This window comes from Meles meles, chromosome 10 (assembly GCF_922984935.1).
Source record: "Meles meles chromosome 10, mMelMel3.1 paternal haplotype, whole genome shotgun sequence".
In the NCBI taxonomy this organism is placed as follows: Eukaryota; Metazoa; Chordata; class Mammalia; order Carnivora; family Mustelidae; genus Meles; species Meles meles.
In genome coordinates this window covers 81482445-81495675 of record NC_060075.1, presented here as the reverse complement: position 1 = coordinate 81495675, position 13231 = coordinate 81482445, and the positions used below count along the sequence as shown (strand labels likewise).

The following is a 13231-nucleotide window of genomic DNA, read 5'->3' as shown; positions in this document are numbered from 1 at the left end:
GAATTCAAAGAGATATCTGCACTACCATGTTCAGTAGAGCATTATTCACAATAGCCAAGACACGGAAATAACTCAAGAGTCCAGTGATGGCTGACCAGATAAAGAAGGTGTATATATGTACATGTACATAGAATTGAATATTACTGAACCATGAAAATGAAGGAAATCCTGCCATTTGGGACAATGTGGATAGTCCTTGGGGACATTATGCTCAATGAAATCAATCAGACAGAGAAAGACAAATACTGCATGGTATCACATATATGTGTGCGGAAAAAGTCAAACGCATAGAAACAGAGTAGAAAAGTGGATGCCAGGGACTGTGAGTCAGGGAAATAAGGAGAGGCTGGTAAGAGGGTACATACTTTTAGCTATAAAATGAAAAACGTTTAATGACCTAATATAAAACATTGTGACTATGGTTGTAACACTGTACTATATAAATGAAATTTTTTGAGAGTAGAAGTTGAATGTTCTTACACAAACACACACACATACAAAAGATAAATACATGAGGTGATAGATATTTTAATTAACTAGATTGGGGGGATCCTTTCACAATATATATGTAAATCAAATCACCATGGTGTGCATACTAAATATTTTGCAATTTATAACTCCATTATACTTCAATAAAGCTGAAATTAAAAAACCAAATAAAATAAGCTGTGTATAAACATGAGCATATTAAGGAAACAATATTTATATTTGCATTTAAATTTAAAGTTTAAATCTACTTTAATTTTATGTTTATTAACATGTTACATAAAGTATTACAAAAATGTTTTTATTTTCATCTTAATATATGAAATATTTCTGATGTAACCAATAGACCACTAAGTTTAGACAAAATGAAAATAGTTGGTTCATTTTGACACTATCACATGCTAAATCTAAGCATCAAGGAAATGCAAATTTTTATCAGTGAACACACTATCTTATGAACAGTAGTCCTTAAATCAATGGAGTTTATTATTCACAATAAAGTTATCACAGGATAATGATATATTGCAATTTAGTCATGTCATTAGTTGGACTGAAGAAAGATTATATAAATATTAATGCTAATAAAGTACTAAAGATAATAGAAAATTCCCTAAAGCATAGTTCAATTAAATCTATTTTTATAGTTTACACATTAATTATACTCCTGAGTGAGACAGTGAAAGTTTATTTTTATATTCTTTCACCTACTAATTTCTAGGTTATAAATTATTTATATAAATATTTAGGAAAATATACCAACTTATATTTTAAAAAAACCATAGTAGTTTCTCCTTTGTGTTCTTCTTAAATGCTACAAAAATTCATCAATACTTGAACATAAAGACCCAAAGAATATTTCTTTACTTTGCCATTTTTATTTTTACTAATTTTTGCTTTTTATGAGAAAAACATTCCTACAAATAAAACAACACATATCAATTACCTTATAGCAATCCCTGCTTGACTGCTTCCAGCAGCATCAAAATGGAAATGGAAACACCACCTTAATACCAAATCTAATCTGTCTCTAAACCTCAGCATAGAAATTACATACTCAACCATTCCCATTAGCTTTTTCTGATCCAGTGTAATTGTTCTGTAGCATTCTTTTTAATATGTATTTAACTTTAAATACATATGCTTTACATACGTGAAGGATTCAAAGAGAACGTTTTTTGTCACATTTCCAAGAACCAAAGTATAAATTCTTCTTTGTAATGTAATGTGACTATGATAAAAATGTTACACAAAGCATGTATAAAAGGCTATTCTTACTCACACCATACCAGAAGAAATGCGCCCAAGTTGGACGGCCATATGACTGAAATGGCCATTAGTATGGGAAATAAGGAAGATACACATACATACATATACACACACACATTCCTTTCCTATATACATACATATACATATGTATATAAAACTATATATATAGTTTTACATATATATATACACATATATATATGTGTCTATATACACACATAGCTGTCGTTGTGCACCAAAATAAAGCTCTCAGTCATCAATCTGAGAGGTCGTGCAGGGCTGCCTCTACAAGGAAGAGAAGCAACAGCTGAATTCTGCACATAGCTTTTATTTTGTTTTTCATCTGCAAAGCAAGGACAGATGTATCAAAGCATGAGGAGGGAATACAAAGAGAAGGCAATTATCTTGAAGCCGGAAAGCAGGCCTGTACCATTCTGAATGCACAGGCACGCAAGGTGGGAGTTACCGGATAAGGAAGGAACAGGATATCTGCACTAGCAATCACCTGAGGCAGGAAGGGGAGTTGGAGGTTACTTTCTTTCATAGTTCCTTATCTACGCCCTTCCCCAGGAGATGATGTGATCCTGTTCCTACCAGGCCATTGCATTCAAGAGCCAGAGAACAGGAACGCTGCGTATATTTCAGTTGTTCCCACAATCCCTCCTTAGGGCTTACAATACACTTTCTAGGAATAATGCCACACATATCTTCCAAACATATACCCATATACATATGTTTTTAAACATTATATATAGATAGATGTAACAAAGTCACGAGTAAATATCAAAAGACACTGGCATACTGGCTTTGCTGAATAACATCTTTCAAATAAAAGATATTTCGTATACTGGTAAAGTAATTTTATTAGAGGTGCACAGGATTTCTTCCTCCTGAAATACTTCAGAAATAATTCCCACCAAGAAAATTTCCCAGACTGTCATATTCAAAAAATCATGCTTCATTCATTCAATAACACATGGATTTATTTCTTTATTTCAGGTTATTTAAGGTAAATGCAAAACTATAATCAGACCAAATCTGGGGTGATTGCATGATAGGCCTATAAAAGGAAATTAAAGATAAACTTAATTCATTTAGCAGTACTTAGGGTCCAAGATGAAATAATTTTTGATATGAAATTGATATTACAAAATTAGAAGGTAGGGTCAATTTATAGACATGACTTCTTTTTTTCAGATTTTTATTTATTTGAGAAAGAGAGAGAGTGGGAGAGGTCATGAGCCAGGGGCACTGAGAGGGAGAACCAGGTTCCTTCCTGAGCAGGTAGCCTGATGCAGGGCTCCATCCCAGGATCCCTGGGCATGACCTGAGCTGAAGGCAGAAGCTTAACCAACTGAGCCACACAGGCACCCCTCCAGACAGGACCTTACTACTTACTTGTTTAGATACTGATCACATGATGAGAGCCCAGGTCTGGGAGTGGGGTTATCTATTATGTATATAAAAGAAAATTATATTGCAAGACACTCATGTAACCCTATATTGTCAGTGGAAATAGAACAGTTTCAACTTATATTACTGTAATGTTATGATAAGCTTTCCAAAATAAGTGCCAGTCTTATTTAATAAAAGATAAGTAGGAAGAAAAATACTACTGTAACTCAAAACTTAGCAATAAGCATTCCTTTTGTACTTCTGGAGCTAAAAGAAGATTGTTGCAGACATAATCTATCGTGACTCCCGATGAATCACATCTGGAAGAATCCCCTCCCTTTGAGGGCAGGAGGATCCTATGACTTAGTTCTAACCAATAGGATCTGACAAAGGTAATGTGATAGTCACGACTATGAATATATTATCTTAGCCAACTAAGATGAGAGTTTTCTGCTGGCCCTGAAGAAGTACTCTGCCATGTGTGAGAGGTTAGGAGAAAGAACCACAGGGCAAGATGCTGAGGAGTACTCCGATGCTGAGTGGCCTGGCTGACAGCCAGGGATAAAACGGGGGAGCCTTAGTTCCATAATGGGAGGAAATGAGTTTTGTCAATAAACATGGGAGCTTGGAAGGATATTCCCAAACTCCAGAACAGAACGCAGCTCAGCCAATATGTAGACCGCAGCACTGTGAGATCATGACATTGTGATCCCAGAGATGCTGTGCCTGAATTCTTGACCCAAGAAAACTGTGAGATATTAAATGAGTGCTGTTTTAAGCCATTACATTTGTGGTAATTTTACAATTCAGTGGAAAATTAATACAAAGATAGAAATTGTATCCTGAGTGTTCTGGGCACACAATATGTATGGACATTACCTTGGTAGCAAAACTTGTGGAACATTTGTGTTCATAGTAGTTACCACAGTGACTAAGCAGTGACAGAGGGCAGGAATGAAAAGAAAGGCCATGGGAAAAAAAAATCACCTTTTGTCCAGGAAAAACAGAGGAAGAACTCTGTGTATCAGTTCTGCGATGCTGGGATTCTGGTATCACAGATGTAGCAAGCATACGGCTCTAGGCAACACTCAATACATAATTGGATGAATATTGAATGGATAAATAATAAAATACCAATTTATTCCTATGGGGCTAATGCATCAATGATATGAGTGGTAAAATAATATAATTGTATTGCATTGTATTCTATTCTTAGAAAATGCCTTAAACATTACATTATCTCTTTGGATGTTAAAAGAAGAAAAAAACAAAGCACACCCCCCTCCACCTCGGGTTTATACATGAGAAAAATGAGGCTTTAAGAAGTTAAGGGCTCAAGGCAACACCTAATAATATGGCAAAGCTAGAGAGAAACCCACACTCTTGCTCCAAATAAGTGAGAAGCAAGGCATCTCCTCTCTGGTGAGCACCAGTGCATCTGGTTTGGAATCAGAGGGGATGGGTTTGAGGGCAGCACATCCAGCCCTTCCTGTCCCTGTTCACTGGCAGAGAGGAGAGTGATGGGAGTACTGCCATTAGGCCACTAAAGGAAGAAACCATCAAGACAGAAGAAATGTGTTGGGAGAGGAAATGTTTCTGGCTTGGCCAGCCACAAATCATACCGTACCATCTAATCACAGTAGCTGGGATTGATTACATTGATTACTTGATAAGAGCTCTGTCTAATATAATTTTTATTTTTCTACGGATGCATCAATGTTTATGCTATCTTATATCTTTAACCAACATGACAAAGGAGAAATTGTTACTTTTTTAGCATTTTGGTTTTAATCATTTTTGTGTTTTTGCATTTGAATTACAAATATGAACTGCATCTGGACCTGTTAAATGAATATGTAACTGGATTAACACTTAACAGCTTCGTAGGCAAATCTATAGAGAAAAAGGACGCACAAGCTTGGTAGCATAATAATGCTCATAATTACAAGTTTTGGGAAGAGTTGAGAAACTGATTAGTTCAGAGAATTACTGATTTGTTCAGTCACTTCAGACATAAAAATAAAATCCAGGTGTCCAGATTATTTTTGCACTACAGTCTAAACTTGTTCTCATCAAGAATCAATTTGCTATTGGTGAAGAAAGTATTCAACAAAGTTCAACAGTTTCTATCATCTAATATATATCAGGAGATACTTTCCACTAAAGAGTTATCTAATATAGGTATCGGGGTTATTTTTATTACTATGTTTAAAAAAATTCTTACTACTACCTGAAAAGACAAGAAGTGCTAGAGGTTGCTAGGTGACCAGCTATGAATATTCAAAAACATTCCACTGAGATTGTGTTTGGAGCAGAAAGAGAGGTGTTTTTCTTTATTTTCATCCAATTTTCTATTACATCAGATTTGTAGAACTTTTAACTGTCAAATGTCTCAAAAAAACATGACTTTGAACTGATGAATTCTGTTTGATTTCTGTACCTTGTGCCAGTTTTTTTATATTTAATATATTACTTGATTTTTCTTAAACTCTTCAGGGATGGAGGCAAATAGTAACACTGCAAGAGTTTTTTTTCTATGTGTCTTCACTTCTTTCATATTAAAAAATTATTTCTACAACTTCTTATGTTAGATATTCTCTATATCATCTGTGACAAAGAAGCTGAGACTAAGAAAATTTAGAAACTTGCCCATGTTGTCCAGGATGTAAAAAAGTTAAGATTCGAGCTCATTTTTTTTTTCGTGACTCCTACATCCTTGTTCTTACAATGTACTTTTGCTCATTACTCTAATTGTTAAGAAAATATTCTAGGAGAGCAATATAAATCCTTACTGCTTTAATTCAATCTCATTTCTTATTTGCCCTTTATCTGTGATCAATTCACATACATTTTTGATTTATGCCCTTAAATTTCATAGTAACATTACCATTTGTCCTCTTTTCTCTAAGTTAAATATCTTGAATGTCTTCATCTTCTTCTCATGGAATCAAACATTAATAATCCTTTAATTTAATTTCATGAAGAGTGCATAGAATAATGTGCTGACCTCCAGTTAGAAGTAAAGCACTTCCCTAGCAGGAAGAGAAATGTGCAAGCAGGGGCGCCTGGTGGCTCAGTGGGTTAAACCTCTGCTTTCAGCTCAGGTCATGATCCCAGAGTCCTGGGATCGAGCCCCACATAGGGCTCTCTGCTCAGCAGGGAGCCTGCTTCTCCCTCTCTCTCTGCCTGCCTCTCTGCCTACTTGTGATCTCTCTCTGTCAAATAAATAAAATCTTTGAAAAAAAAAAAAAGAAATGTGCAAGCAAATGTATCCTGACAGATATCAGGAGAAGTGATGATGTTGATGTGGACTGGCCTGGATAATCAACACTTCCTTTGTTACTGAGGAAATGAATGCAAGCTTTCATTAAAATTTACAGGGCAGAAACTGTGAATCTTAGAAGAGATTCAGCCTGACCTGCATTTTATGTCTACAGTTGTTGTTGTTGGTTGTTGTTGTTGTTTTAAGATTTATTTATTTGAGAGAGTGAAAGAAGGAGAGAGAGAAAATGCATGTGGAGGGGAGGAAAGGCAGAGAGAGAGGGAGAGAGAGAATGTTCAAGCAGACTCCCCTCTGAGCATAGAGCCCAACACGGGACTTGATGCTAGGACACTGAGATCATTACCTGAGCCGAAATCAAGAGTTGACCCCTTAACCAACTGAGCCTCCCAGGGACCCCTATGTCTATAGGTTTATACTTAGTTTATCCTTAAAAATAATTTGAGAAGCTTACAATGAGAAATTGTATCATATATAATGGCACACTAACAATGAGAAATTATATTGTATATAACACTGATAAAATTAATTTCATTAAAATGTAAAACTTTTCCTTTAAAATAAACGTAAGAAAATAAAAACACAAGACACAGACTAGAAGAAAATATATTTGGGTCATATACCTTACAAAGGACTTATATCCAAAATATATGAAGAATTCCTACAACTCACTAAGAAGACAAACAACCCAAATAAATAATTGCCAAAGTATCTGAACAGACATTTCACCATAGAAGACATATGTTTTGCATATAGCCACCCGAAAATGTGCTCATTACCATAAATCATTAGGAAAATACAAGTTAAAACAATTGAGTTTTATCCACAACCACTCCAAAAGATAGCCATTACCATGTGTTGCCTATGACGTGGAAAAGTGGAACTTTCAGACATTGCTGGTAAGAATGTGATATGGTACACTCATTTTGGAAAGCTATTTGTCAGTTTCCTAAATAGTTAAAAAGAAACTTACCATACAACCCTACAATTCCACTTCTAGGAAACCATTTAAAAAATCATACATCCAAATTCAAACTTGTATGTAAATATTTAAAAACTGGGGGGCACCTCGGTGGCTCAGTTGGTTAAGCTGCTGCCTTCGGCTTGGGTCCTGCATCCGGCTCCTTGCTCAGTGGGGAGCCTGCTTCTCTCTCTGCCTCTGCCTGCCTCTCTGCCTCTGCCTGCCTCTCTCCCTGCCTGTGCTCACTGTCTTTCTCTCTCTCTCTGTCAAATAAATAAATAAATAAAATCTTAAAAAATATATTTAAAAACTGGGAAAATTCAATGATAAAAAAATGTAAAATATTCAAATAATGGACTACTACTTAGCAATAAGAAGAGCAATCTACCGGTACATGTGATAGAAGAGAAAACTTTAAAAATGTTGGTAAGTGAAGGAGCTGGACAACAAAACTGCACACTGAATGATTCAATTTATAGGAAATGCCCAGAAAAAGCAAACTTAAGAGACTGAAAGTAAATCTCTCACCTGTGGCTGGGAGAGGAGCGCTGAAGGTGGGTATTGCTAGCAGACTCAAGGGAACCTGTTGTAATGACTGAAATGTTCTAACAGAAGATTGTGGTGATGGTCACACAACTCCATATATTTACTAGAAGTAATTGATCTGTACACACTTGCAATGTGTATATTTATATGTAAATTATACCTTATTAAAGTGGTTTAAATAATAAACAAAGAGCTATCCATATGGTATTGCTACCAACTCAGAGCCAATGAGATCTGTTACATTTGCCTCCTATTTCTAAAAGCTCATAAAGATGGTAGACTAATGAAGAGTGAAAATGAGCCAGTATTTCCACTGAAGACTCTGCTGTCTTTTGAACCTAAACATATTTAGTGTTCTTCCCTATTACACTTGCTAATTAGTCTTTCTAGCTTTGCAGATGTAGCCAGCCTGTTATGGAACTATACATAAGCAAGTATCTTTTTTGAAATCAGAAGAATTTCTTTGGCTTGTTTGAAACAGCTGTGTTTCTGGAGCCATAAGATGGTTAGAAATAAAAAAGAAACAGACTCATTTCTTGAACATTACATTTTACTCTTTTTTTTCCCTGTTAATTTCTCTCCGAGAAAAGAGGAAATAACATTCGTTGAGGGTATAGTAAGTATAGGCTTTTGTGCTAAGTTCATTTGCAATTATGTGAGATACATAGAGCCGGTCTTATTGTACAGATAAGCAAATTTATTCTCAAAATTTAAATATGTAATAGAGTTGAACTCCAACTCAGGTCTTTCTGCTAAAATTCACAACTATTCTCTCCACTTTGCTGCCTTGTGTTGGTTGAAATAAAGGCGTTCAAAATCATTATACAGTTGTTGATTGGCACCTATAAGTCTATCTTTGAAGTTTTCAGTTAATAGTCAAAAGATCTATTTTCTAAAAATTATGGATCATTTAAAAGAAGTGTACTCATGTATTTCTCTCTGTGAACATCACAAAAATATAAAGAGTGGTGCATAAGTAAATGTGGGTACACAATTATTCATATACATGTATAGGTATGAACAATAATGTTTGGCTTTATCTTAATTATTCCTAAAATTCTATTGTAATAATTACTTACATTTCAGATTTTACTACCGAATTACGAGCAAGCTGTAGACAAGGGTACGTGTGTGCTCACTCTATTATCCTAGCAATCAACACAATGTAAATCACATAGGGGTGGTTTAATAAATAAATATTAATAAAAATTAAAAATTTATCCGAGTTACAGAAACAGCTTCAAAATACATTTTATGCTGTAAAGTTTTTTATAGGAAGAAAAAGTTTATTTATATTTTCTTAACATTGTCTATACATATCCTTAGAGTAATAGTTGTCAAACATTTTGGTTTTAATGAGCAATTTATACTCTTTAATATTACCAAGGACCTCAAAGAGCTTTTGTTCATATGGATTACAAGCCTATTTATTTTCTGTATCATAAATTAAAACTGAGAATTTAAAACATCTACTCACGAATTTAAAATAAAATCATTCTATATTAAAGTTATTGTATTTTTAATAAAAGTGACTATTTTTATAAAATATACTAATATTTAGTATTTTAAAAATAAAATACTTATAAAATGGGTGGTGTTGCTTTACATTATTGCAAATCCACTTAATATTGAGCTAAATGGAATATAGCTAAATGCTCATATCTGAGGGATTTGGAAGGGAGGGGTTTGGGAGGTTGGGTGAGCCTGGTGGTGGGCATTAAGGAGGGCATGTATTGCATGGAGCACTGGGTGTGGTACATAAACTATGAATTTTGGAACACTGAAAAAATAAAATAATAAATAAATAAACAAAAATAAATGCCCATATCTGTTCTGTGTACCACTTGTTGTGATGGCACACAACATGCAACCTCCGAAGAACTCTACTGGGCATATTCACAAGAAAATGAGGTTGCAAAAAGCAAATGCTATCTTACCATTTTACTATGAAAATATTTTTGACTTTGTGGACCTCCTGAGAGAATTTTGGAAACCGTGAGGATCTCCTGTCCGAACTCTGGGAAACGCACAGGAGAAACAATTAAAAAAAACCCCACACATTTCTATTCCAGTCTTCTATTTTGAAATTATTTCTGATTCCAAAGAATAAAAATATTTTTTCTTTTTTTGTGAGGTATACCTGTTTCACGTAACTCTTATAAAACATTATAATGCTGTACCCTGTTAGGATGGTTTATTTTAATTTTTTAAAAGAGATTTTATTTATTTATTTGAGAGCAAGAGAGAGAGCACGAGTGGGGTAAGGGCAGAGAGGGAGAAGCAGGCTCCCCACTGAATGGGGAGTCTAAGATACCAATGCCCAATGCCAATGCAGAGCCTGATGCAGGACCCTGGGATCATGACCTGAATGGAAGGCAGATACTTAACCAACTGAGCCACCCAGGTACTCCTGGAATGGTTTATTAAACTGTCATAAAAGATAAACAGCTTTTCTACTTTCAGTGGGTTTATATAACCAAAATGAAAATGCACTAATGGCCATCTAGACCTTCTGTTGGTGAGGATGGATATGCTACATTTTATTCTTCACTCTTTCCTTGCTTATATCCTCATCGTGTTTATAAAGGCATTTAAATTTTTGGTTAGATAACTTTTTCACTATTGATGAAGCTACAGTCCACTGCTCATTTTCTCTAAATATGAAAAACAAACAAGAACTTAATTTTTTTATTATGGAAAGTGTCTTACATATAAAAAAGGAATGCGAGTCTATAATAAAACCCAGTGTGGTCAACCATCCAACTCCAACCATTACCAAATCATGTTCAGTTTTTTTTCATCTATTCCTTCACCATTCTCCATACAACTGATTTTGAAAGAAATTCCAGGTAAGATATTGTTTCATCCGTAAATATTTTAGTATGTATCTCAAAAAAAAAAATCCTTAAGTTTTATTAAAAACATTAACATCAAAGTGGTAATCATAGCCAAAAAACAATTGTAAATCTCTAATGTCACCAAATGTTCAGTTAAGTGAAAAAAAGCTTTTGGTTGAGTGGCAAACAACAGAGTGATCAGTCAGGAACACAAAGGCTCTGTGCCAGGGTTTGCCTGCCATTAGCTTAGACCTTCGAGACACTGTTTGCCAAAGAAGTCATTTCTCGCTCTGGCTTTGCATATACATGTATTTAAACCCCTTTGAGGTACTGAAGACTTACAACATGAATTGTTTCAAAACATTTAATTTACTAGATCATGCTACCCAAGGACACATGGAAAATACATTCAGTATTAAATGATGCAGGGGAATATAATGAGGGAAAATATTTTTATTTTTGTATTAGCTAAATATCAAAACAAAAAGGGGCTGCTAGTAAACATATTGCTCAAAACAATGATTCTTGTTTCTCATTTTGTAAAATCTATATACAGAGGAAACTGAATTTAGTTTTCAGGCTAAAATATTTATAATGAGATATCAAAAGCTCTTATCTCCATCTTTCTTATATTTTAAAATTTTTTTCCTAATTAAAGAAAACAAGTTCAAATAATGAGTTCCAAAAGAAAAGTAAGAAGGGGATAACTAACACAGTATAAAAGCAGTAATACAGCTAAAAGATAAATACATTGATATAGAGTTCTGATGATTTAGTAAGATTTCTGTTGTTTGTACTAAAAAAAAATTGGCATTGCTGGAAAGTACTATGTTGCTTTGCTTTATGAGCTGGAGGGAACTGAAACAGTTTGTAGAAGTAATTATTCCATAGAGTTATTCATTGTACTTATTCCAACCCATAGAGCCCATGGATTTTAAGATTCACCCCTGGAATTTTCATCAGTGCTTAAAATACAGTGTGCATGCAATAAAACTATGAAAGTTTAAATTATCTGTCTTTGGTAGGAGAAAAATTACCCAATCTTAAAAGGAAAACAACATTAGACTCCTAATCGATTCATTCTCTATGAAAATAAAGAGAAGAAAATTGCTCAAAGCAAAACCTGTTCCACATCTTCATGCTCCATGGTCTAAAATATGCAAAGAACAAGAACAAGTAAACTGAAAACATATCTATTTTTGTCCTTTGTTATATCAGTCCTTGAAGGAAAAAAAACCCTCCAGCATATATACCATCTTAGATATCTCACCTACACATATGTTCATATATGTATATACATATATACATATGTACACATATATATACACACATATATATGACATGTATATTTATGAATATTTTCTATTGATGTACAGTGTCTATAAACACAAGGAATATACTTGAATGAGAATACAAGTACTACTCATATTTCAAAAAGTCATTAACTTTGACAGAATTTATATTGTGTCTCAAAGATCTAAATAAAAAATTTAAATTTATAATATAAACATTCCATTATCTTTCAAAAGCATCAAGATCATGAAACACAAAGATTGTGAAACTATCACACCAGACACAAGGAGGGTTGACAACTAAATGCAATATGAGATCTGGATTAGATCCTGGACCAGGAAAAAAGAAAAGAATTTAGTGGGTAATTGGGGAAACTAAAACTCTAGATAAGGCTTGTAGATGTGCACATGTGTGTTTTAAAGATTTTACTTTTAAGTAATCTCTACACCCAACCTGGGGCTTGAACCTACAACCCTAAGATCAGGAGTTGCATGCTCTACTGATTGAGAGGCACCCTAAGGCTTACAGATGTTTTAATAGTACCATATTCATTAATGTTCGCTTCCCAGTTTTGATCAACTTATTGTTATTAGATAGATGTTAACACTAGAGAAACTGAGTCAAGGATGGGCAGAAGAACCGACTGTACTACTTTCTGGGGAATCCAGAATTTTCTGGTTATCTAACATTTTTTCAAAATAAAAAGCTTTAGACGCCTGTCAGATGCTTTGGTTCACATAAGAACACAAACAAGTAAACAGACAAAAACTCAGCATAATTGATAATGTTCAAATTGACAAGGTATGGGGGGTTTATCCCTTAGAAGAATAAGAGATCTCTACTTCCTGTGTAAGGAGGTTTTATAGTTCTAAAACCAGCGGCTATATGGTTCAGAACAATAATTATGGAGTATTATAATGCCATGTATGTATTAAAAGTGCAATTAAAGAAAAAATAACCCAAATGTGTACCACTTAGTAATTTGTCATATTAATGACCATGCCCTTAAAATCTTTTATTTTCAAAAGTATAGCCTAATTTTTTGAAATTCTCCAAAATATAATTTTTGATATAGAAGTAGTATTTTCTAAAATTTGGTAAGTCATCTAAAGTAAAATCCAATACATACCCCAATCTGATAATAAAATAAAAAGTAGATTATTTGATTTC

General features: G+C 34.1%; 1 protein-coding gene across 5 annotated transcripts in view; it reads right to left on the bottom strand.

Moving 5' to 3' along the window:
- PCLO (piccolo presynaptic cytomatrix protein) overlaps positions 1–13231 on the bottom strand; it is a 439326-nt gene that overhangs the window by 129209 nt on the left and 296886 nt on the right. The window lies entirely within an intron of this gene.